We start from the raw sequence: 26,756 nt of genomic DNA, 5'->3' as shown, positions 1-26,756 counted from the left end.
ACATTGCTTGCAAGGCTTATAGTGATGTGCATTACCAAGAGGGCCCAGAGATACCTCTCTGACAATCAGAGTGACAAATCCTAATCTCGATCTATGCCAACTCAATGAGTACCATCGGAGACACCTGTAGAGCACCTTTATAATCACCCAGTTACGTTGTGACGTTTGGTATCACACAAAGTGTTCCTCCGGTATTCGGGAGTTGCATAATCTCATAGTCATAGGAACATGTATAAGTCATAAAGAAAGCAATAGCAATATACTAAACGATCAAGTCCTAAGCTAACGGAATGGGTCAAGTCAATTACATCATTCTCTAATGATGTGATCCCATTAATCAAATGACAACTCATGCCTATGGCTAGGAAACTTAACCATCTTTGATTCAATGAACTAGTCAAGTAGAGGCATACTAGAGACACTCTGTTTGTCTATGTATTCACACATGTACTAAGTTTCCGGTTAATACAATTATAGCATGAATAATAAACATTTATCATGAAATAAGGAAATAAATAATAACTTTATTATTGCCTCTAGGGCATATTTCCTTCAAAAAGAAAGCGGCCAGGCTCGCGCGACGCAGCGTGGTGGCCGGTCGACGCCGTCGCCGGTAGCAAGGGCGCGACACGGTGGCCCGGCGACCTAAACTGGGACAAAGCGAAAGCTGCGAGAGGGAGGTGAGCGGCGCTAATAACCCACAAGTATAGGGGATCAATTGTAGCCTCTTTTGATAAGTAAGAGTGTCGAACCCAATGAGGAGCTAAAGGTAGAACAAATATTCCCTCAAGTTCTATCGACCACCGATACAACTCTATGCATGCTTAGCATTCGCTTTACCTAGAACAAGTATGAAACTAGAAGGACTTTGTAGGTATTTTTGGATAGGTTTGCAAGAATATAAAGAGCGCGTAAATAAAAACTAGGGGCTGTTTAGATAAAGATGCAATAAAGTTAGTATAGCGAGTGTGGAAAAGTGGTGGTAGGAGTTGCGAAATTGTCCCTAAGCAATTGACTACTTTACTAGACCAATTGCAAGTTTTATGTGGGAGAGGCCACTGCTAGCATGTCATCCCTGACTATGCACTTATGATTGGAACTATTAGCAAGCATCTGCAACTACTAATATTCATTAAGGTAAAACCCAACCATAGCATTAAGATATATTGGTCCCCCTTCAATCCCGTATGCATCAATTTCTATGTTAGGTTGAAGCTTCTGTCACTCTTGCCCTCCAATACATAGTCCTATCAAAATACAACTAACCCTATGGTGTGATCCACGCCCGCTCTCATATGATGGGAACCAAAGGACAACAACATAACCACAATCAAATTAAACCAATCATAGCAATTCACCAATTACCGATAGGACAACGAAAATCTACTCAGACATCATAGGATGGCAACACATCATTGGATAATAATATGAACCATAAAGCACCATGTTCAAGTAGAGGGTACAGCGGGTTGCGGGAGAGTGGACCGCTGAATATAGATGGGGGAAGGTGATGGATATGTTGGTGAAGATGACGAAGGTGTTGGTGTAGATCGTGATGATGATGATGGCCCCGGCGGCGTTCCAGCGCCACCGGGAGAGAGGGGGAGAGAGCCCCCCTTCTTCTTCTTCTTCTTCTTCTTCCTTGACCTTCTCCCTAGATGAGAGAAGGGTTTCCCCTCTGGTCCATGGTCTCCATGGCGTGAGAGGGGCGAGAGCCCCTCTGAGATTGGATCTGTCTCTCTGTCTCTCTTTGTTTCTGCGTTCCCAGATTCTGCCCTTTCGCCGCTTCTTATATTCCCGGAGATCCATAACTCTGATTGGATTGAAACCTTCAACATGATTTGTTTCCGGATATTAGCTTTCTTGCGGCAAAAGAAGAGCAGTAACCGCCTTACAGGGTGTCCACGAAGGTCAGGGGCGCACCCACCCCCCTGGGGCGCCCCCCCCCCTACCTCGTGGACCCCTCGAGCATCGTCTCGCGTTGATTCTTCTTCCCAAAAATCATAAATATTCCAAAAATATTCTCTGTCCATTTTTATCCCATTTGGAATCCGTTTGATATGGGTTTTCTACGAAACATAAAACATGCAACAAACAGGAACTGGCACTGGGCACTGGATCAATATGTTAGTCCCAAAAAAAGTATAAAAAGTTGCCAAAAGTGTAGGAAAGTTGAATAATATTGGCATGGAACAATCAAAATTTATAGATACGACGGAGACGTATCAGCATCCCCAAGCTTAATCCCTGCTCGTCCTCGAGTAGGTAAATGATAAAAAAGATAATTTTTTATGTGGAATGCTACCAAGCATAATCTTGATCGCATATCTAATCATGGCATGAATATTAAGACATGAGTGATTCAAGGCAATAGTTTATCATTTGACATAAAAACAATAATACTTCGGGCATCCCAACAAGCAATCACGTCTTTCCAAATATCAATTCTAAAGAATGTTATCCCTACAAAATCATATAATCTTTCATGCTCCCTTTTCTTAACACAAGGTACACCTCATGCCCATCCCGGTGTCAGCCAAGCAATTGGTTCATACTTTTTAACGTGCTTCAGCTTTTTCAACCCTCATGCAATACATGAGCGCAAGCCATGGATATAGCACTACAAGTGGAATAGAGTATGATGGTGTAGATTGTGTGGAGAAGACAAAAAGGGAGAAAGTCTCACATCAATGCGGCTAATCAACGGGCTATGGAGATGCCCATAAATTGATGTCAATGCGAGGAGTAGGGATTGCCATGCAACGGATGCACTAGAGCTATAAGTGTATGAAAGCTCAAACTGAAACTAAGTGGGTGTGCATCCAACTTGCTTGCTCATGAAGACCTCAGGCATTTGAGGAAGCCCATCATCGGAATATACAAGCCAAGTTCTATAATTAAAATTCCCACTAGTATATGAAAGTGATAACTCAAGAGACTCTCTATATGAAGAACATGGTGCTATTTTGAAGCACAAGTGTGGTAAAAGGATAGTAACCTGCCCCTTCTCTCTTTTTCTCTCATTTTTTATTTTCTCTTTTTTTTGGTGGGCTTCATTGGCCTCTTTTTTTATTTGGGCTTCTTTGGCCTCTTTTATTTTTCATAAAGTCCGGAGTCTCATCCCGACTTGTGGGGGAATCATAGTCTCCATCATCCTTTGCTCACTGGGGCAATGCTCTAATAATGATGATCGTCACACTTTATTTACTTACAACTCAATATTACAACTCGGTCTCTAGAACAAAGATATGACTCTATATGAATGCCTCCGGCGATGTACTGGGATGTGCAATGATCTAGCATAGCAAATATATCAAAAAATGGACAAGCCATGAAAACATCATGCTAGCTATCTTACGATCATGCAAAGCAATATGACAATGAATGCTCAAGTCATGTATATGATGATGATGAAAGTTGCATGGCAATATATCTCTGAATGGCTATGGAAATGCCATAATAGGTAGGTATGGTGGCTGTTTTGAGGAAGATATAAGGAGGCTTATGTGTGATAGAGCGTATCATATCACAGGGTTTGGATGCACTGATGAAGTTTGCACCAACTCTCGAGGTGAGAAAGGGCAATGCACGGTACCGTAGAGGCTAGCAATGATGGAAGAGTGAGAGTGCGTATAATCCATGGACTCACATTAGTCATAAAGAACTCATATATTTATTGCAAATGTTTATTAGCCCTCGAAGCAAAGTATTACTACGCATGCTCCTAGGGGGAGGTTGGTAGGACTTAACTATCGTGCGCCCCCGACCTTCACGCAAAGATAAACAATCAAAATACGATGCACGCCAATTTGGTTACATAGTTAGGAGACCATACGTGCATGTCGGGAATCACAAACCTTAACACCAATATCCTTACTAAACACAACCATCTACTAGAACCTCTGACATATTATCACCTCTATATCGCAAAACTATTGCAAGGAATCAAACATATCATATTTAGTGATCTAGAAGTTTTATGTAGGATTTTATGACTAACCATGTGAATGACAAATTCTTGTCATCTCTCTAAATAGATATAAGTGAAGCAAGAGAGTTTAATTCTTTCTACAAAAGATATGCCCACGCTCTAACAAATATAAGTGAAGCAAAAGAGAATTCTACAAATGGCGGTTTTCTATGTGAAGAGAAACAGGCAATCCAAACTTCAAATGATATAAGTGAAGCACATGAAGCATTCTATAAAGCCATACTCAAAAGATTTAAGTGAAGTGCAAAGAGCATTTTGTAAATCAGCCAAGGACTATCTCATACCAGCATGCTGCATAAAAGAAAAGTGAAAACTAAATGCAAAAGACGCTCCAAGATTTGCACATATCGCATGAACGAAACGAATCCGAAAACAATACTGATACTTGTTGAAGAAAGAGGGGATGCCTTCAGGGGCATCCCCAAGCTTAGACGCTTGAGTCTCCTTGAATATTTACTTGGGGTGCCTTGGGCATCCCCAAGCTTGAGCTCTTGCCTCTCTTCCTTTTCCTCATATCGAGACCTCCTTGATCTTCGAACACTTCATCCACACAAAACTTCAACAGAAAACTCGGTAAGATCCGTTAGTATAATAAAGCAAATCACTACTCTAAGTACTGTTGCAAACCAATTCATATTTTTTGCATTGTATCTACTGTAATATAACTTTTCCATGGCTTAATCCACTGATAGAGATTGATAGTTTCATCAAAACAAGCAAACTATGCATTAAAAACAGAATCTATCTTAAACAGGACAGTATGTAGTAATCTGAACATTCACCATACTTATGGTACCCCAAAAGTTCTGCCAAAATTAGGAAAAATAAACTATTTGTATATAAAGACAGTGCAAAAAGTTTCAGAACCGTTTGACGTTCCAGTACAAAAATGTAAAATTGCGCACTACAGCCAAAGTTTCTGTCCTACACCGCACAAACCAACAAGCATTGTAAACATCCTAAAGGAAAACCTTGGCACATTATTTTTATTTTTAAACTTTATAAAAGCACACAACAGAAATAAATGACTCTCTATAACTTACGGGTTGTCTCCCTGGCAGCGCTTTCTTTATTGCCATTAAGCTAGGCATATAGTGCTCAAGTAATGGATCCACCCGGATCCCAAGGTATATCAAGGCCAATTTTAATTAACAATGATTTGTAATTTAGTCGTGAGCACAAAGAAACATATATCATGTAACAACGAAGTCTAACTCTCTTCCTATGCATCGACATATCATAATAGAACAATTCATGCACACAAAGTAAAGGCCAATGCATAGTGTAAACAATTTCTTGCAATTTTATCATATTGGAAACATGGAGAGGCAGAGATGTAGTTCCTCGTAATAATTGCAAGTAGGAGCAGCAAGCACATGCATATTATATTCATCAAAATCATCATGTACAATGGTAAAAGGCAACCCATCAATATAATCCTTAATAAGCACAAACTTCTCCGATATAGTGTAGTCGGGAGAATTCAAAAAGATAATAGGACTATCATGCATGGGTGTAATAGAAACAATTTCATGTTTAACATAAGGAACTATAGCAAGTTCATCTCCATAAGCATAAGTCATATTGGCATCTTGGCCACAAGCATAGAAAGCATCATCAAAAAGGGATATTTCAAAAGAATCAACGGGATCATAACAATCATTATAGCAATCATCCTCCGGTAAGCATGAAGGGAAATTAAACAATGTATGAGTTGAAGAGTTACTCTCATTAGAAGGTGGGCACGGGTAGCTAATCCGCTCTTCCTCCTTTTGTTCTTCGCTCTCCTCATCATCTTTTTCATCCAATGAGCCCACAGTTTCATCAATTCCTTCTTCCATAGACTCCTGTAAAATATTAGTCTCTTCTTGGATAGCGGAGGAGTCCTCAATATATGGTTTAACATAAGGATTAGAAGCATAATTATCATACAACATTTAAGTATGGCAAAATTTTCAGATTTGTAAAGAGTAGCACCATACTTTTCAATCAAAGAAGCAGTTTCATAAGCACCCTTAAAAGCAACAAATTCTTCAATTTGTTGAACATCATAGTAATTATAAACACCCTTAGCATACGAAGATACGATTCCATTATCACTAAACTCACATTGGTAGTGAAAGTGTTTCTTAGGGTTTTCAGAACAACAAGTAAAATCATATATTTCACATAAGTTCCAAGCATAGCATTGCAAATGATGAATTTGATCCAGTAAAAGTTTCCCTTTTTCAGATATGCAGTGTCGCACATAACAAGCATGCTCATCTAAAGATTTGCCCTCAACTAAGCTAGTTGGGGTTTCAGCACGAGCACATAGGGATCAAAGATGATCCAAGTAAAAAAGATTCAGGAGTGTGATAGATTTTGAGTGGTTCTTCAACCATTGGTGTAGTAGGTACAACTTTTTTTTGGTATTTTGCGTTTCCTACCCATAACTAAAGATAGAAAACAACTAAGAACAACAAATAAAAATTACTTAGTGATAAGGCAAACAAGCACACACGAGAATATTCACCCCATGCTATGACTCCCCGACAACGGCGCCAAAAAAAGGTCTTGATAACCCACAAGTATAGGGGATCAATTGTAGCCTCTTTCGATAAGTAAGAGTGTTGAACCCAACGAGGATCTAAAGGTAGAACAAATATTCCCTCAAGTTCTATTGACCACCGATACAACTCTACGCACGCTTAGCGTTCGCTTTACCTAGAACAAGTATGAAACTAGAAAGACTTTGTAGGTATTTTTGGATAGGTTTGCAAGAATATAAAGAGCACATAAATAAAAACTAGGGGCTGTTTAGATAAAGATGCAATAAAGTTAGTATAGCGAGTGTGAAAAAGTGGTGGTAGGAGTTGCGAAATTGTCCCTAAGCAATTGACTACTTTACTAGACCGATAGCAAGTTTTATGTGGGAGAGGCCACTGCTAGCATGCCATCCCTGACTTGGAATTCTATGCACTTATGATTGGAACTATTAGCAAGCATCCGCAACTACTAACATTCATTAAGGTAAAACCCAACCATAGCATTAAGATATATCGGTCCCCCTTCAATCCCGTATGCATCAATTTCTATGCTAGGTTGAAGCTTCTGTCGCTCTTTCCCTCTAATACATAGTCCTATCAACATACAACTAACCCTATGGTGTGATACACGCGCGCTCATATGATGGGCACCAAAGGACAGCAACATAACCACAAGCAAATTAAACCAATCATAGCAATTCACCAATTACCGATAGGACAACGAAAATCTACTCAGACATCATAGGATGGCAACACATCATTGGATAATAATATGAACCATAAAGCACCATGTTCAAGTAGAGGGTACAGCGGGTTGCGGGATGATACGTCTCCAACGTATCTATAATTTATGAAGCATTCATGCTATTATATTATCTGTTTTGGATGTTTATGGGCTTTATTATACACTTTTATATTATTTTTGGGACTAACCTATTAACCGGAGGCCCAGCCCATATTGTTGTTTTCTTGCCTATTTTAGTGTTTCGAAGAAAAGGAATATCAAACGGAGTCCAAACGGAATGGAACCTTCAGGAAAGTTATTTTTGGAAGGGAAGCAATCCAGGGGACTTGGAGTGCACGTAAGGGAAGCTTCGAGGTGGCCACGAGGCAGGAAGGCGCGCCCACCTCCCCTGGGCGTGCCCCCCACCCTCGTGGGCCCCTCGTGGCTCACCTGACCGACTTCTTTCGCCTATATATGTCCATATACCCTAAAAACATCGAGGAGCACAATAGATCGGGAGTTCTGCCGCCGCAAGCCTCTGTAGCCACCAAAAACCAATCGGGACCCTGTTCCGGCACCCTTCCGGAGGGGGGATCCCTCATCAGTGGCCATCTTCATCGTCCCGGCGATCTCCATGACGAGGAGGGAGTAGTTCACCCTTGGGGCTGAGGGCATGTACCAGTAGCTATGTGTTTGATCTCTCTCTCTCTCTCTCTCTCTCTCTCTCGTGTTCTTGATTTGGCACGATCTTGATGTATCGCGAGCTTTGCTATTATAGTTGGATCTTATGATGTTTCTCCCCCTCTACTCTCTTGTAATGGATTGAGTTTTCCCTTTGAAGTTATCTTGTCAGATTGAGTCTTTAAGGATTTGAGAACACTTGATGTATGTCTTGTCGTGCTTATCTGTGGTGACAATGGGATATTCACGTGATCTACTTGATGTATGTTTTGGTGATCAACTTGCGGGGTCAATGAATCTATGCATAGGGGTTGGCACACGTTTTCGTCTTGACTCTCCGGTAGAAACTTTGGGGCACTCTTTGAAGTACTTTGTGTTGGTTGAATAGATGAATCTGAGATTGTGTGATGCATATCGTATAATCATGCCCACAGATACTTGAGGTGACAATGGAGTATCTAGGTGACATTAGGGTTTTGGTTGATTTGTGTCTTAAGGTGTTATTCTAGTACAAACTCTTTGATAGATTGAATGGAAAGAATAGCTTCGTGTTATTTTACTACGGACTCTTGAATAGATCGATCAGAAAGGATAACTTTGAGGTGGTTTCATTCCCTACCATAATCTCTTTGTTTGTTCTCCGCTATTAGTGACTTTGGAGTGACTCTTTGTTGCATGTTGAGGGATAGTTATATGATCCACTTATGTTATTATTGTTGAGAGAACTTGCACTAGTGAAAGTATGAACCTTAGGCCTTGTTTCCTAGCATTGCAATACCGTTTATGCTCACTTTTATCATTAGTTACCTTGCTGTTTTTATAATTTCAGATTACAAATACTCATATCTACCATCCATATTGCACTTGTATCACCATCTCTTCGCCGAACTAGTGCACCTATACAATTTACCATTGTATTAGGTGTGTTGGGGACACAAGAGACTCCTTGTTATTTGGTTGCAGGGTTGTTTGAGAGAGACCATCTTCATCCTACGCCTCCCACGGATTGATAAACCTTAGGTGATCCACTTGAGGGAAATTTGCTACTGTCCTACAAACCTCTGCACTTGGAGACCCAACAACGTCTACAAGAAAAAGGTTGTGTAGTAGACATCACGGGAGAGTGGACCGCTGAATATAGATGGGGGAAGGTGATGGAGATGTTGGTGAAGATGACGGAGGTGTTGGTGTAGATCGTGGTGATGATGATGGCCCCGGCGGCGTTCCAGCGCCACCGGGAAGAGGGGGAGAGATCCCCCCCTTCTTCTTCTTCTTCTTCCTTCACCTTCTCCCTAGATGGGAGAAGGGTTTCCCCTCTGGTCCATGGTCTCCATGGCGTGGGAGGGGCGAGAGCCCCTCTGAGATTGGATATGTCTCTCTGTCTCTCTCTGTTTCTGCGTTCCCAGATTCTGCCCTTTCACTGTTTCTTATATTCTCAGAGATCCGTAACTCCGATTGGATTGAAACCTTCAAATCGATTTGTTTCCGGATATTAGCTTTTTTGCGGCAAAAGAAGAGCAGCAACCGCCTTACGGGGTTTCCACGAGGGTCAGGGGCGCGCCCACCCCCCTGGGGCGCGCCCCCTGCCTTGTGGGCCCCTCGAGCATCGTCTCGCATTGATTCTTCTTCCCAAAAATCATAAATATTCCAAAAATATTCTCCGTCCATTTTTATCCCGTTTGGACTCCATTTGATATGGGTTTTTTGTGAAACATAAAACATGCAACAAACAGGAACTGGCACTGGGCACTGGATCAATATGTTAGTCCTAAAAATAGTATAAAATGTTGCCAAAAGTATATGAAAGTTGAATAATATTGGCATGGAACAATCAAAAATTATAGATATGACGGAGACGTATCTGGCGCACATGGGGGAAATGAGCGAGGGTTTTCCCCTCGGCAGTGTCGCCAGTTGGTTTTGATCCAGCGAGGTACACGGGCCACCGTAGGATCGCGTTTGACGGCCGAGATAGAAAACCTAAGGAGGAGTAGGCTTTTTTGGGCCGAAACAGGCCGAGGCCAGCAGAAGTATGGGCGCTGCCGCGCGAGTTGGGCCAAGGCCGCAGCCACGGGCAGCCCAGGCCAAGTAGAGGCCGGTTGTTGTTGTTTTCATTTTGGTTTTTTGTTGTTATTTGTCTAGATTTTGGGCAGATTTCAAATAGTTTTTTCTATGCAAATCTTTTCCAACGAAAATTTTGTTTTAGAAACTATAAAAGTAAACATAAAAAGTTTCTGAAAATGAAAATAGAAATATTTCGGAAAAATAAATGTTCATGAATTTTACAAAGAAAATAATAAAGTTCATGGTTTTTTTATTTGGTCAAGGAAAAGTTTCTGTAAAGAATAAAAATTTCATGAATTTTGATTTTGTCAAAGAAAAGTCTCTAAAAAGTAAAAAGTTCATGAATTTTTTATTCATGTTTTTCTGTTGCAAATAAAAATAAAAGTGCTCTTTTAAAAGTGAATAGAACTAAAGTAAAAGATTATATTGTTGCTTCTCTAATGCATTTTTGAAGCAACCGGTTAAAATTGCTTAGAGAGTAAAGAGTACGGAATTGTATATTGTGAAGTTTCCGCTGCAAAGTAAAAGTTTTATCCTCCAATTAAATTGGAACCAACGCGAAAATTTAATTGGAAGAATTGTTCTTAGCAATGTTTTTCCCCTGTGGGTGAAATCAGATTCAGCTAGTTTCCGTTATGACAAAAGGAAAGATATTTTAAAGTTAAAATATGGTATTGTTTTTTTGATGATAAAAGTACTACAATTCTATGAGTCTTATGTTCAAAGCTTAAATCTCTAATAAATTTTGTATAAAGTAATCAATTTTCAGAGAACATATAAAGATCAAGAAGTGCTCTTGAACTGGAGAAATGTATATTTCTTGTTCTCACTGCAATAAAGTTGATGATGATTATTATTTCTTAGTAAAGTTGTTTAATATAAATACTATCATCACATTGTTTATGAGTTATATGCAATTATTTCCATTTGCGCCCAACGGTGATATGGATGTAGAAGGATGATTTTTTATTCTAATTCTTCCACAATGGTGATTTAGAATATAAAAGAAAGTTCTAAAAGTTTAATCTGCATATTTTTTAACCAGACTAACATGGGGTTATTTTTATGCTCATTATTATTGATTATTGGCTAAATTTTCTCAGACTAAATGTTTTCCATGCTTCCATTCGTGAAAGCGAATGGCTGGGTACTTGTGACCCGAAAAGATGACCAAGAAAGGTCATAACATGAGGGAGTATGTTCTCTCTAAAGAATGGCTTCAAAATAAAAGAATTCTTGGATATTAATCCAAGAAAAGAAAAGAGATAGATCATTGAGAGTCTTGGTTGACGAATGTCTTTCATGTACTCTCTATGAAGAAGATTTTCCAGTCAACATGATTTGAGATGAAACAAACTACATGCGTGTTTAATTTGACCAACGTTGGATCAAGCATGTGTGTCGAAGAGCATTCGAATTTATTCCTAAATTTGATGATTGAATATGCAGTCAAAAGAGCCAATTATGTCCCTTACAGGGAATTGCCCGCATGGCGGGAAAAGATGATATTATGTCAAATATCCCGAATGGCGGTGGAAATTTTGGCAAAGGACTTATCCTGTATGACAGGAGAAAGATATGGTGACTCATGTGCTTTTAATGTGTCCCACTCTGGGAGAAAAGTATGGAGTAGCTATTATGCTTTCCTAGTATCGACACTACACCTTATGTGTAACGATCATTAAGCACTCAATAAATCCAAAGAGAATAAAAGTTATAGACGAATCTAAAGATAAGAATGATATGCAAGTGTGACTTGCAAAAGTACTAATGATAAAGAATCTGTTGAGTTTCTGAAATGGAATAAGGAAAAGGTACTCCCATACCAGTTAATAGATAACTTCATTACGTATGAAGTAATCAGATAAATGAAGTAGATAATCAAAGTTTCCTCAATTCACAAGAGTTATGAATGGTTTTTCAAAATTGTAGCAGAAAAGTTCTTGCCACATTTCGAGGGGAAGAAAGAAATATGAGATATCCATTAATGAAGAATGTGATCGTCTGGGGAGTACGACGGTCATAATAATACCCCTAAAGAAAAGAAATAGTTGTATTCCTGGATCTTTTACAGTTTCGAAAGCAGACTAAGGAATATAAAATGGTGCTTAAAGTGCCATAAAGAAGGAAGTTTTAACAGAATAAACCCGAATAATAAAGTTTAAAGATACGCCATTTTTAGTGAAGAGGGAGTAATCTGGGGGAGCATGTTGTATGACCTATACAACACTTGTTGTTAGCTCTATAAAGGAGGAATGAGTAAACATGGATCTTGTGATACATGCCTCTGTAAAACCTATTGCCTGTTGGAAATGAAAGACTATACAATTAATTTGCGTGTTGGCAATGACAGAACAACAACAGCCCCATATGAAAGAAGTGTCAGTACCTGAGACACAGATGGTCTCAAGGAATGAGAAAATCAGATACTTTTGATTACTATGAAGTCTATGTTAGTGAAATTCAATTGGAGGTTGATCCCACCTTGTTTAAAGCACTCAATCGAGCTTTGAGTAGTGTCTGTTTTGTCTAAATGATGAAGAGACTATGTGAGATGAAGTAAAATTGGTGAATCTCGATGATGTTTGGGACTCATAAGTAATTTCCAATGGATCCAAAACAGTAGGCTATAATGGGTCTACAAGTTCAATGTGACTCCAAAGGAAATATGTAAAGGTGTAAAGCATGACTTAAATCGAAAGATTTTGTGCAAAGAGAATGAATATATTACAGTGAGTGTTAGTGGCACATCATGATTGACATCATGATCTGAGTTACATCAGATGAAAGTAAAGAATACAAGGGATACTGCTTGAAGAAGTCTTTTATGGACTAGAGCAAGTCTCTAGACAGTGTCATTTAAAGTTAGAAGAATCAGATGTTATTTTGGGTTAAAGAAAATGAGAGGACAATTGTATTCATGCAAAGTTATAGAATAGGAAATTCATTCTAATCCTGTGCATGTGGACGACGTCCTACTTGCTAGTGGTCATGTCAATCTACTGCAGGAGGAGAAAAGAAGTTCTTGTCCTCAAAGTTCAAAAGAATGTTCTCAGTAGAGTGTATCTCATTATAATTATTGAGATTCACCAAGAAAAGAATAAAATGGGGGTATTAGGAATGTCACATGGACATGCTAAGAAAGATCTCTAAGTGTGCACGCGAGAAAAAAACCTATGCCTATTCTTATAGTCAAGGGTAATGGAACTGGAAACTATGGTGTTCCAAAAGTTGATGAGAAAAGATTGAAAACGGATATGGTGCAATATGCTTCAGCTTTTGGAAGCTCAATATATTACCCTGACACAGTTCACGTATCCGTGTTGTTTCGGCAATGTCCAGTCCATGTATAGATCACTGGAATGGAGTCAAAGATATCGGCCTCATGTTGAAAGAAATAAGTGCTCTCAAAAGATTCTGAGTACAAAGACAAGACTTGTGAAATGTATTAGCGAAATCCACAATTGTCGCTAACTTTCACACTTGGAGTTTTGGTGTGGAAAATCTCCAAAGAATGAAACAATTATCATCAATGTGATGCATAAACATGTTATAGCTTGATATGAGGCTGAGGACAGGCAAAAAAGGTTAAAGAAACATGTACCCGGAGTTGATAATGGTTGACAACTACAATAACCATTAAGTAGTTCGATCCTATGACAACGAGTCAAGTGTGGTGCCAACCACATTGACACAAAGTTATACATTGTTAAGGAGAAAGTCCGGAATTATGTTGAAATGCTTGGAGCATGAAGGCAACAGACAAGTATTTGCAGATCTGCTTAATGAAGGCTTACCGCTTAGTGCGTTCAGAGAACGCACAGTCGACATGGGTTTATGGTATAGTCTATGTTTCGGACAACAAAGGGCCCAAAAGTTAATGTATATTCCAAAATAGAGAGGTTCATTGTAGGTGTCAAGTCCATCGGCGATTGACCGTGACGATAGGGCAACTCGTACGCATTAATCTGTGATGAAATGAGTACTTTGAAAAGAGTTATTTCAAAGTATAAAGTTATAAACTTGAAAGATGAGATCAAGGGGGAGAATGTTAGTATTGATCTCTCCACCAATGGGCCCAAAGGCACTGATGATGGTATAGACCTAGGGTAGGGTCATAGGCCTGACCTATACGCCCTACCCAAGGTCACTACCCTAGAAGCAAAGACATCCAAGACACAGCATGGAGTACCAATTGAAGGCATCGAGTGCAATCCACTCGACTAGTCACCTCACTCGGGTAAGCCTCCCTCTTAATATCATTCGACCATACAGGAAATCACTCGACCTATCGAAGACCAGGAGTCGACCAGAACAGCAACGGTTAGGCGTGTTGGAAATATGCCCTAGAGGCAATAATAAAATGGTTATTATTATAGTTCTTTATTCATGATAATTGTCTGTTATTCATGCTATAATTGTGTTATCCAGAAATTGTAATACATGTGTGAATACATAGACCACAACATGTCCCTAGTGAGCTTCTAGTTGACTAGCTCGTTGATCAACAGATAGTCATGGTTTCCTGACTATGGACATTGGATGTCATTGATAACGGGATCACATCATTAGGAGAATGATGTGATGGACAAGACCCAATCCTAAGCATAGCTCAAAGATCATGTAGTTCGTTTTGCTAGAGCTTTTCCAAATGTCAAGTATCATTTCCTTAGACCATGAGATTGTGCAACTCCCGGATACCGTAGGAGTGCTTTGGGTGTGCCAAACGTCACAACGTAACTGGGTGACTATAAAGGTGCACTACAGTATCTCCGAAAGTGTTTGTTGGGTTGGCACGAATCGAGACTGGGATTTGTCACTCCGTATGACGGAGAGGTATCTCTGGGCCCACTCGGTAATGCATCATCATAATGAGCTCAATGTGACCAAGTGTCTGGTCACGGGATCATGCATTACGGTACGAGTAAAGTGACTTGCCGGTAATGAGATTAAACGAGGTATTGTGATACCGACGATCGAATCTCGGGCAAGTAACGTACCGATTGACAAAGGGAATTGCATACGGGATTGATTGAATCCTCGACATCGTGGTTCATCCGATGAGATCATCGAGGAGCATGTGGGAGCCAACATGGGTATCCAGATCCCACTGTTGGTTATTGACCGGAGAGGCGTCTCGGTCATGTCTGCATGTCTCCCGAACCCGTAGGGTCTACACACTTAAGGTTCGGTGACGCTAGGGTTGTAGAGATATTAGTATGCAGTAATCCGAAAGTTGTTCGGAGTCCCGGATGAGATCCCGGACGTCACGAGGAGTTCCGGAATGGTCCGTAGTAGAAGAATTATATATAGGGAGTCAGGTTTCGGCCATCGGGAAAGTTTCGGGGGTCACCGGTATTGTACCGGGACCACCGGAGGGGTCCCGGGGGTCCACCGGGTGGGGCCACCTATCCCGGTGGGCCCCATGGGCTGAAGTGGGAGGGGAACCAGCCCCTAGTGGGCTGGTGCGTCCCCCCTTGGGCCCCCCTGCGCCTAGGGTTGGAAACCCTAGGGGTGGGGGGCGCCTCCACTTGGCTTGGGGGGCAAGCCACCCCCCTTGGCCGCCGCCCCCCTTGGAGATTGGATCTCCTAGGGCCGGCGCCCCCCTAGGGGGCCTATATAAAGAGGGGGAGGGAGGGCAGCCGCCACCCATGCTCTTGGCGCCCCCCTCTCCCCACGTACCACCTCTCCCTCTCGCTGAAGCTTGGCGAAGCCCTGCTGAGATCGCTGCTGCATCCACCACCACGCCGTCGTGCTGTTGGATCTTCATCAACCTCTCATTCCCCCTTGCTGGATCAAGAAGGAGGAGACGTCTTCCCAACCGTACGTGTGTTGAACACGGAGGTGCTGTCCGTTCAGCACTAGGATCATCGGTGATTTGGATCACGACGAGTACGACTCCCTCAACCCCGTTCTCTTGAATGCTTCCGCTCGCGGTCTACAAGGGTATGTAGATGCACTCCTCTCTCTCGTTGCTAGATGAACTCATAGATTAATCTTGGTGAAGAGTAGAAAATTTTTATTTTCTGCAACGTTCCCCAACAGTGGCATCATGAGCTAGGTCTATGCATAGTTTCTATGCACGAGTAGAACACAAACTTGTTGTGGGCGTAGATGTTGTCAATTTTCTTGCCACTACTAGTATTATCTTGCTTCAGTGGCATCGTGGATGAAGCGGCCCGGACCGACCTTACACGTACGCCTACGTGAGACAGGTTCCACCAACTGACATGCACTAGTTGCATAAGGTGGCTAGCGGGTGTCTGTCTCTCCCACTTTAGTTGGAGCGGATTCGATGAAAAGGGTCCTTGTGAAGGGTAAATAGAAATTGGCATATCACGTTGTGGCTTTCACGTAGGTAAGAAAATGTTCTTGCTAGAACCCTATTGCAGCCACGTAAAATATGCAACAACAATTAGAGGACGTCTAACTTGTTTTTGCAGCATATGCCTTGTGATGTGATATGGCCAAAAGTTGTGATGAATGATATATATGTGATGTATGAGATCATGTTCTTGTAATAGGAATCACGACTTGCATGTCGATGAGTATGACAACCGGCAGGAGCCATAGGAGTTGTCTTAATTATTGTATGACCTGCGTGTCAATGATTGAACGCCATGTAATTACTTTACTTTATTGATAAACCATTAGCCATAGTAGTAGAAGTAATAGTTGGCGAGCAACTTCATACATACACGATGATGGAGATCATGATGATGGAGATCATGATGTCATGCCGGTGACGAAGATGATCATGGCGCCCCGAAGATGGAGATCAAAGGAGCTATGTGATATTGGACATATCATGTCACTATTTGATTGCATGTGATGTTTATCATGTTTTTGCATCTTGTTTACTTAGAACGACGGTAGTAAATAAGATGATCCCTCATAATAATTTCAAGAAAGTGTTCCCCCTAACTGTGCGCCGTTGCGAAAGTTCGTTGTTTCGAAGCACCACGTGATGATCGGGTGTGATAGATTCTAACGTTCACATACAACGGGTGTAAGACAGATTTACACATGCATAAACACTTAGGTTAACTTGACGAGCCTAGCATGTACAGACATGGCCTCGGAACACAAGAGACCGAAAGGTCGAACATGAGTCGTATGGAAGATACGATCAACATGGAGATGTTCACCGATGATGACTAGTCCGTCTCACGTGATGATCGGACACGGCCTAGTCGACTCGGATCATGTATCACTTAGATGACTAGAGGGATGTCTAATCTGAGTGGGAGTTCATTAAATAATTTGATTAGATGAACTTAATTATCATGAACTTAGTCTAAAAACCTTTGCAAAAATGTCTTGTAGATCAAATGGCCAACGCTCATGTCCACCTCAACTTCAACGCGTTCCTAGAGAAAACCAAGCTGAAAGATGATGGCAGCAACTATACGGACTGGGTCCGGAACCTGAGGATCATCCTCATAGCTGCAAAGAAAGATTATGTCTTAGAAGCACCGCTAGGTGAAGCACCCATCCCAGAGAACCAAGACGTTATGAACGCTTGGCAGTCTCGTGCTGATGATTACTCCCTCGTTCAGTGCGGCATGCTTTACAGCTTAGAACCGGGGCTCCAAAAGCGTTTTGAGCAACACGGAGCATATGAGATGTTCGAAGAGCTGAAAATGGTTTTCCAAGCTCATGCCCGGGTCGAGAGATATGAAGTCTCCGACAAGTTCTTCAGTTGTAAGATGGAGGAAAATAGTTCTGTCAGTGAGCACATACTCAAAATGTCTGGGTTGCACAACCGCTTGACTCAGCTGGGAGTTAATCTCCCGGATGACGCGGTTATTGACAGAATCCTTCAGCCGCTTCCACCGAGCTACAAGAGCTTTGTGATGAACTTCAATATGCAGGGGATGGAAAAGACCATTCCTGAGGTATATTCAATGCTGAAATCAGCGGAGGTAGAGATCAAAAAGGAACATCAAGTGTTGATGGTGAATAAAACCACTAAGTTCAAGAAAGGCAAGGGTAAGAAGAACTTCAAGAAGGACGGCAAGGGAGTTGCCGCGCCCGGTAAGCCAGTTGCCGGGAAGAAGCCAAAGAATGGACCCAAGCCTGAACTGAGTGCTTTTATTGCAAGGGAAGCGGACACTGGAAGCGGAACTGCCCCAAATACTTAGCGGACAAGAAGGCCGGCAACACCAAAGGTATATGTGATATACATGTAATTGATGTGTACCTTACCAGTACTCGTAGTAGCTCCTGGGTATTTGATACCGGTGCGGTTGCTCATATTTGTAACTCAAAGCAGGAGCTGCGGAATAAGCGGAGACTGGCGAAGGACGAGGTGACGATGCGCGTCGGGAATGGTTCCAAGGTCGATGTGATCGCCGTCGGCACGCTACCTCTACATTTACCTACGGGATTAGTTTTAAACCTCAATAATTGTTATTTAGTGCCAGCTTTGAGCATGAACATTGTATCTGGATCTCGTTTAATACGAGATGGCTACTCATTTAAATCCGAGAATAATGGTTGTTCTATTTATATGAGAGATATGTTTTATGGTCATGCCCCGATGGTCAATGGTTTATTCTTAATGAATCTCGAACGTGATGTTACACATATTCATAGTGTGAATACCAAAAGATGTAAAGTTGATAACGATAGTCCCACATACTTGTGGCACTGCCGCCTTGGTCACATTGGTGTCAAGCGCATGAAGAAGCTCCATGCTGATGGACTTTTAGAGTCTCTCGATTATGAATCATTTGACACATGCGAACCATGCCTCATGGGCAAAATGACCAAGACTCCGTTCTCCGGAACAATGGAGCGAGCAACCAACTTATTGGAAATCATACATACTGATGTGTGCGGTCCAATGAGCGTTGAGGCTCGCGGAGGATATCGTTATGTTCTCACTCTCACTGACGACTTGAGTAGATATGGGTATGTCTACTTGATGAAACACAAGTCTGAGACCTTTGAAAAGTTCAAGGAATTTCAGAATGAGGTAGAGAATCAACGTGACCGAAAGATAAAGTTCTTACGATCAGATCGTGGAGGAGAATATTTAAGTCACGAATTTGGTACGCACTTAAGGAAATGTGGAATCGTTTCACAACTCACGCCGCCTGGAACACCTCAGCGTAACGGTGTGTCCGAACATCGTAATCGCACTTTATTGGATATGGTGCGATCTATGATGTCTCTTACCGATTTACCGCTATCTTTTTGGGGATACGCTCTAGAGACAGCTACATTCACTTTAAATAGGGCACCGTCTAAATCCGTTGAGACGACACCGTATGAATTATGGTTTGGGAAGAAACCTAAGCTGTCGTTTCTAAAAGTTTGGGGATGCGATGCTTATGTCAAGAAACTTCAACCTGAAAAGCTCGAACCCAAGTCGGAAAAATGCGTCTTCATAGGATACCCTAAGGAAACCATTGGGTATACCTTCTACCTCAGATCCGAAGGCAAGATCTTTGTTGCCAAGAACGGGTCCTTTCTGGAGAAAGAGTTTCTCTCGAGAGAAGTAAGTGGGAGGAAAGTGGAACTTGATGAAGTACTACCTCTTGAACCGGTAAGTAGCGCAGCTCAGGAAGATGTTCCTGTGGTGCCAGCACCAACTGAAGAGGAAGTTAATGATGATGATCAAGGTACTTCGGATCAAGTTACTACTGAACTTCGTAGGTCCACAAGGACACGTTCCACACCAGAGTGGTATGGCAACCCTGTCCTGGAAATCATGTTGTTAGACAACGGTGAACCTTCGAACTATGAAGAAGCGATGGCGGGCCCAGATTCCAACAAATGGCTTGAAGCCATGCAATCCGAGATAGGATCCATGTATGAAAACGAAGTATGGACTTTGACAGACTTGCCCGATGATCGGCGAGCGATAGAAAACAAATGGATCTTTAAGAAGAAGACGGACGCGGATGGTAATGTTACCATCTATAAAGCTCGACTTGTCGCTAAGGGTTATCGACAAGTTCAAGGGGTTGACTACGATGAGACATTCTCTCCCGTAGCGAAGCTAAAGTCCGTCCGAATCATGTTAGCAATTGCCGCATACTATGATTATGAGATATGGCAAATGGACGTCAAAACGGCATTCCTTAACGGCCATCTTAAGGAAGAACTGTATATGATGCAGCCGGAAGGTTTTGTCGACCCTGAGAATGCTAACAAGGTATGCAAACTCCAGCGATCCATTTATGGGCTGGTGCAAGCATCTCGGAGTTGGAACATTCGCTTTGATGAGATGATCAAAGCGTTTGGGTTTATGCAGACTTATGGAGAAGCCTGCGTTTACAAGAAAGTGAGTGGGAGCTCTGTAGCATTTCTCATATTATATGTAGATGACATACTTTTGATGGGAAATGATATAGAACTTTTGGACAGCATTAAGGCCTACTTGAATAAGTGTTTTTCAATGAAGGACCTTGGAGAAGCTGCTTACATACTAGGCATCAAGATCTATAGGGATAGATCGAGACGCCTCATAGGTCTTTCACAAAGCACATACCTTGATAAGATATTGAAGAAGTTCAATATGGATCAGTCTAAGAAGGGGTTCTTGCCTGTGTTGCAAGGTGTGAAATTGAGCTCAGCTCAATGCCCAACCACGGCAGAAGATAGAGAAAAGATGAGTGTCATCCCCTATGCCTCAGCTATAGGGTCTATTATGTATGCCATGCTGTGTACCAGACCTGATGTAAACCTTGCCGTAAGTTTGGTAGGAAGGTACCAAAGTAATCCCGGCATGGAACACTGGACAGCGGTCAAGAACATCCTAAAGTACCTGAAAAGGACTAAGGATATGTTTCTCGTTTATGGAGGTGACGAAGAGCTCGTCGTAAAGGGTTACGTCGACGCTAGCTTCGACACAGATCTGGATGACTCTAAGTCACAAACCGGATACGTGTATATTTTGAATGGTGGGGCAGTAAGCTGGTGCAGTTGCAAGCAAAGCGTCGTGGCGGGATCTACATGTGAAGCAGAGTACATGGCAGCCTCGGAGGCAGCGCATGAAGCAATCTGGGTGAAGGAGTTCATCACCGACCTAGGAGTCATACCCAATGCGTCGGGGCCGATCACACTCTTCTGTGACAACACTGGAGCTATTGCACTTGCCAAGGAGCCCAGGTTTCACAAGAAGACCAGGCACATCAAGCGTCGCTTCAACTCCATTCGTGAAAATGTTCAAGATGGAGACATAGATATTTGTAAAGTACATACGGACCTGAATGTAGCAGATCCGTTGACTAAACCTCTCCCTAGAGCAAAACATGATCAACACCAGAACTCTATGGGTGTTCGATTCATCACAATGTAACTAGATTATTGACTCTAGTGCAAGTGGGAGACTGTTGGAAATATGCCCTAGAGGCAATAATAAAATGGTTATTATTATATTTCTTTGTTCATGATAATTGTCTGTTATTCATGCTATAATTGTGTTATCCGGAAATCGTAATACACGTGTGAATACATAGACCACAACATGTCCCTAGTGAGCCTCTAGTTGACTAGCTCGTTGATCAACAGATAGTCATGGTTTCCTGACTATGGACATTGGATGTCATTGATAACGGGATCACATCATTAGGAGAATGATGTGATGGACAAGACCCAATCCTAAGCATAGCTCAAAGATCGTGTAGTTCGTTTTGCTAGAGCTTTTCCAAATGTCAAGTATCATTTCCTTAGACCATGAGATTGTGCAACTCCCGGATACCATAGGAGTGCTTTGGGTGTGCCAAACGTCACAACGTAACTGGGTGACTATAAAGGTGCACTACGGGTATCTCCGAAAGTGTCTGTTGGGTTGGCACGAATCGAGACTGGGATTTGTCACTCCGTATGACGGAGAGGTATCACTGGGCCCGCTCGGTAATGCATCATCATAATGAGCTCAATGTGACCAAGTGTCTGGTCACGGGATCATGCATTACGGTACGAATAAAGTGACTTGCCGGTAACGAGATTAAACGAGGTATTGGGATACCGACGATCGAATCTCGGGCAAGTAACATACGGATTGACAAAGGGAATTGCATACGGGATTGATTGAATCCTCGACATCGTGGTTCATCCGATGAGATCATCGAGGAGCATGTGGGAGCCAACATGGGTATCCAGATCCCACTGTTGGTTATTGACCGGAGAGGCGTCTCAGTCATGTCTGCATGTCTCCCGAACCCGTAGGGTCTACACACTTAAGGTTCGGTGACGCTAGGGTTGTAGAGATATTAGTATGCAGTAACCCGAAAGTTGTTCGGAGTCCCGGATGAGATCTCGGATGTCATGAGGAGTTCCGGAATGGTCCGAAGGTGAAGAATTATATATAGGAAGTCAGGTTTCGGCCATCGGGAAAGTTTCGGGGGTCACCGGTATTGTACCGGGACCACCGGAGGGGTCCCTGGGGTCCACCGGGTGGGGCCACCTATCCCGGAGGTCCCCATGGGCTGAAGTGGGAGGGGAACCAGCCCCTGGTGGGCTGGTGCGCCCCCCCTTGGGCCCCCGCTGTGCCTAGGGTTGGAAACCCTAGGGGTGGGGGCGCCTCCACTTGGCTTGGGGGTCAAGCCACCCCCCTTGGCCGCCGCCCCCCTTGGAGATTGGATCTCCTAGGGCCGGCGCCCCCCTAGGGGGCCTATATAAAGAGGGAGGAGGGAGGGCAGCCGCCACCCATGCTCTTGGTGCCTCCCTCTCCCCACGTACCACCTCTCCCTCTCGCTGAAGCTTGGCGAAGCCCTGCCGAGATCACTGCTGCATCCACCACCACGCCATCGTGCTGCTGGATCTTCATCAACCTCTTCTTCCCCCTTGCTGGATCAAGAAGGAGGAGACGTCTTCCCAACCGTACGTGTGTTGAAAGTGGAGGTGCTGTCCGTTCAGCACTAGGATCATCGGTGATTTGGATCACGACGAGTACGACTCCCTCAACCCCGTTCTCTTGAACACTTCCGCTCGCGATCTACAAGGGTATGTAGATGCACTCCTCTCTCTCGTTGCTAGATGAACTCATAGATTGATCTTGGTGAAGCGTAGAAATTTTTTATTTTCTGCAACGTTCCCCAACAAGGCGTTCACTCCGTAGTCTTTCAGATCATTAAAAGCACTTTATGGTTGGCGTTATCAGTAACGCCCCTTCTTTATGTACATTGGACTCTTGGTAATGGGGGATTGTTGGGGTACTGGCGCACTCTATATAAGCCACCCCCTCCTCTGGCACAAGGGTTCGCACCCCCTGTAACACATACTCCCATATTCTAGTCGACCGCCTCAGGGCACCGAGACATAGGGCTTTTACCTCTTCCGAGAGGGGCCTGAACTCGTAAACACGTGTGTACAATCTCACCGTATCTAGGACCTTGCCTCCTCATTCGTACCCCCTATACTTACTATCAGACTTAGAACCACGACAGTTGGCGCCCACCGTGGGGCAAAGCGTCTTAGCAAATTCCGGCGAGGTTGCATTTTCTTTGATCTTCATCAGCATGGTTTCTGGCGCCGGTTTGGTCATGGGTCATGAGTTCCGACTCGACGCGCTCACTTTCATCGCTGACGACTCCGCCTGGCTCCAGGAGGCCTCCCTCGATGTCGAGGCTCTCCCGGTTCGTGGCTCGTCGCACTTTTGCGCGAGTTCCTGCGGCGTCCTCCTCCGGCAGCCATCTTCCCCGTACCAGTCGACCATCGCGTCATTTTCTCACTCTGCTGGACGCTACCGCAAGTAGTCTAGGCGTTCGCGGCTCCAGCGGTGGGTGAGACACGCGGTGGCTCGTCAGGCGTTCACCCCCCAAGTCACGGCGATCGAGCCCGACGTATTTCATCGGCCGACCCGTCGACTGATTTCGCAGATACCTTTTCCGAGAGCAGGAGTTGTGACCCCGCATCGGAGGTCCTCATGGTCGACTCCTATCGCGGTCCGCCTGGTTTTCGTCGTAGCGGCAATGGTGGTAGAAGCGACGTCCCGTCATTCGACCATGAAGAGTATCAGCCCCAACCTCTCAGCTCGCAGCAAAGGGAGGAGATGCATCGCTGCAACATGGAGGCTCTCCAGACCCCCATCATAGGGGAAACGGTCGAGGCTCGGGCCTTGGAAGCAGTGCGCCTGCCCACTCTGGCTGAGCGCACTCGTCTGGAGAATCTCCAACATTCTCTCGATGAGCGTTCTCGTCGACTGATCCCCGAGTCCAGTCGACGTCCACGGCAATTTTTTCCACCGGAAACTCAGGTATTCCGCACACTGATTCAGAATCTTGCAGCCGCTATGCATATTGCGGAGTCCATTCAGTCGTCCCGTTCGAAGGATGGAAGAGGCTTGGAATAGATCAGAACGCTGCTCCGAGCAGCAGGAGACCAGAACTCCGTTGTGTCTCAGTCGCAGAACAGAATCCATAGCAGATCAGTAAGAGCAGACACCGTTCAGTCGGCATACAGTCCTAGGTCGCCTTTGTGGCATGAAGGTCATGATCACCGCCAGGATCGGCACCTGGGAAGAGCTCATGGAGAATATGATCGTGAGTACACCCACGACAACCACCGTCGAGCGCCCTCGCCCCTCCCGAGGGACGGGTCATACGCGCCCCAGAGATATGATGACAGGCGTCCGTATGGGAATGACCGCAGAGTTCCAGTCGACCCCAGAGAGCCCGGCTTCGATGCAAGGTCCGTCCTTGTGCAGGGTTTGGTCGATCGGAACAGAGCATACAGAGAAGGGCTGGATAGAGACAGACCCAGTGGAAGCAGAGTCCATGTTTCCGGCCCAGAGTGGTTTGGAAGAGCCATCAGAGCCGCTGAGATTCCTCATAACTTCAGATTGGTGACTGGCGTCAGTAAGTTCATAGGAGAGTCGAAGCCTGATACTTGGCTTGAAGACTATCGAGTGGCTGTGCACATCGGTGGTGGCAGCGATGAGGTGGCCATGAAGCACCTTCCTCTGATGCTTGAAGGTTCTGCCAGGGCTTGGTTGAACCAGTTGGCCCCTGGGAGCATTTTGAGTTGGGATGAGTTAGCTCGAGTGTTCACCAGAACATTTGAGGGCACCTGCTGGTCTACCGGAGTTGCAGCATTGCATGCAGAAACCGAATGAAACCTTGAGAGACTATATCCAGAGATGGATCACTCTGCACCACACAGTGGAGAATGTGTCAGATCATCAAGCAGTCTGTGCCTTCAAGGAAGGCGTTCACTACAGAGAGCTGAATCTGAAGTTCGGTCGGACTGGTGATATGTCTTTGACTCGGATGATGGAGATTTCCACCAAGTATGCTAACGGCAAAGAGGAGGACCGACTGAGGAGTGGCAAGCACAAAACAGTCGCCTAGGACATCGGAGGAGGAAATTCCAGTCAGAAGCATAAGCGAAAGGCTGAGGTAGCAGGTCCTGCCGAGGCAGCAGTGTTGAATCAAGGAAAGTTCAAAGGGAAGCCCAAAGGGCCTTGGATCCCAAAGAAAGTGAAGGACCAGGAAGGAAATGATGTGATGGATTTGCCGTGTCATATTCACACCAAGAAGGATGAGGAGGGGAACCTGATTCTCCCCAAGCATACCACTCGACAATGTCGACTCCTAATACAGAACTTCTGAGAGAGTAAACCCAGTGATAAGGACAAAGAGTCTGAGAAGGAATAAGAAGATAAGGATGATGATGGTGGTTACCCTAATGTCAATGCCACCTTGGTGATTTTTGCCGATGTCGAGAGCAAAAGTCGACTGAAGGTCATTAATAGAGAGGTGAACATGGTTGCTCCGGCAACACCAAAGTATTTGAAGTGGTCAAAAAACCCCATTACATTCGACCAGTCCGACCATCCGGCACGCGTAGCTACCCCTGGGCGGCAAGCGCTGGTAGTCGACCTAGTCATGGGAGGCACCTGATTGACCAAGGTTCTGATGGATGGTGGCAGTGGTCTGAATATTTTGTATGCTGAGGCCCTCAAAGGAATGGGCATTCCGATGTCCAAACTCAGCAAGAGCAACATGCGGTTCCATGGAATCATCCCAGGAAAGAAAGCCGAATCACTCGGCCAGATCACTCTTGACGTGGTTTTCGGCAATGAGAAGAATTTCCGCAAGGAGAAGTTGACGTTTGAGGTTGTGGATTTCCAGAGTGCCTATCATGCCATTCTGGGCAGACCTGCCTATGCTAGCTTTATGGCTCGACCATGTTATGTATATCTCAAGATGAAGATACCTGGCCCCAGAGGCGTGATAACAGTTTCTGGTAACCATCAAAGAGCAGAAGACTATCTTCAGGACGGTGCAAAGATAGCAGATGAGCAGATGGCAGCAGTAGAGTTTCAAGAGTACCAGGAAACTGCAAATCCGAGTGATTTGTTGCGTGCTAGGAGGCTTGCCTTGGAGTCTGCACTTCAGTCGGCCGGCGAGACCAAGCCAGTCCATGTTCACCCGACCGACCCCAATGCTGCTCCGACCCATATCTCAACAACACTCAACAGCAAATAGGAAGAAGTGCTCATCCAGTTCCTTCGTGAGAACTGGGACATCTTTGCATGGAAGCCATCTGACATGCCAGGTGTACCCAGGGAGTTGGCTGAGCACCGTTTGCGAGTCGACTCAAAAGTAAAACCCGTTAAGGAGCATCTCCGTCGGTCCGCCATGGAGAAGAGAAAGGCCATTAGCGAGGAGGTGGCTCGGCTCCTGGCGGCTTAGTTCATTCGCGAGATATACCACTCTGAGTGGCTCGCCAATGTTGTTATGGTTCCCAAGAAAGACAAACCACTCTAAATGTGTATTGACTTCAAGCACATCAATCGGGCTTGCCCGAA

Source organism: Triticum aestivum, chromosome 5B, assembly GCF_018294505.1.
Source record: "Triticum aestivum cultivar Chinese Spring chromosome 5B, IWGSC CS RefSeq v2.1, whole genome shotgun sequence".
NCBI classification, from domain to species: domain Eukaryota; kingdom Viridiplantae; phylum Streptophyta; class Magnoliopsida; order Poales; family Poaceae; genus Triticum; species Triticum aestivum.
This window is presented reverse-complemented; position numbering follows the sequence as displayed.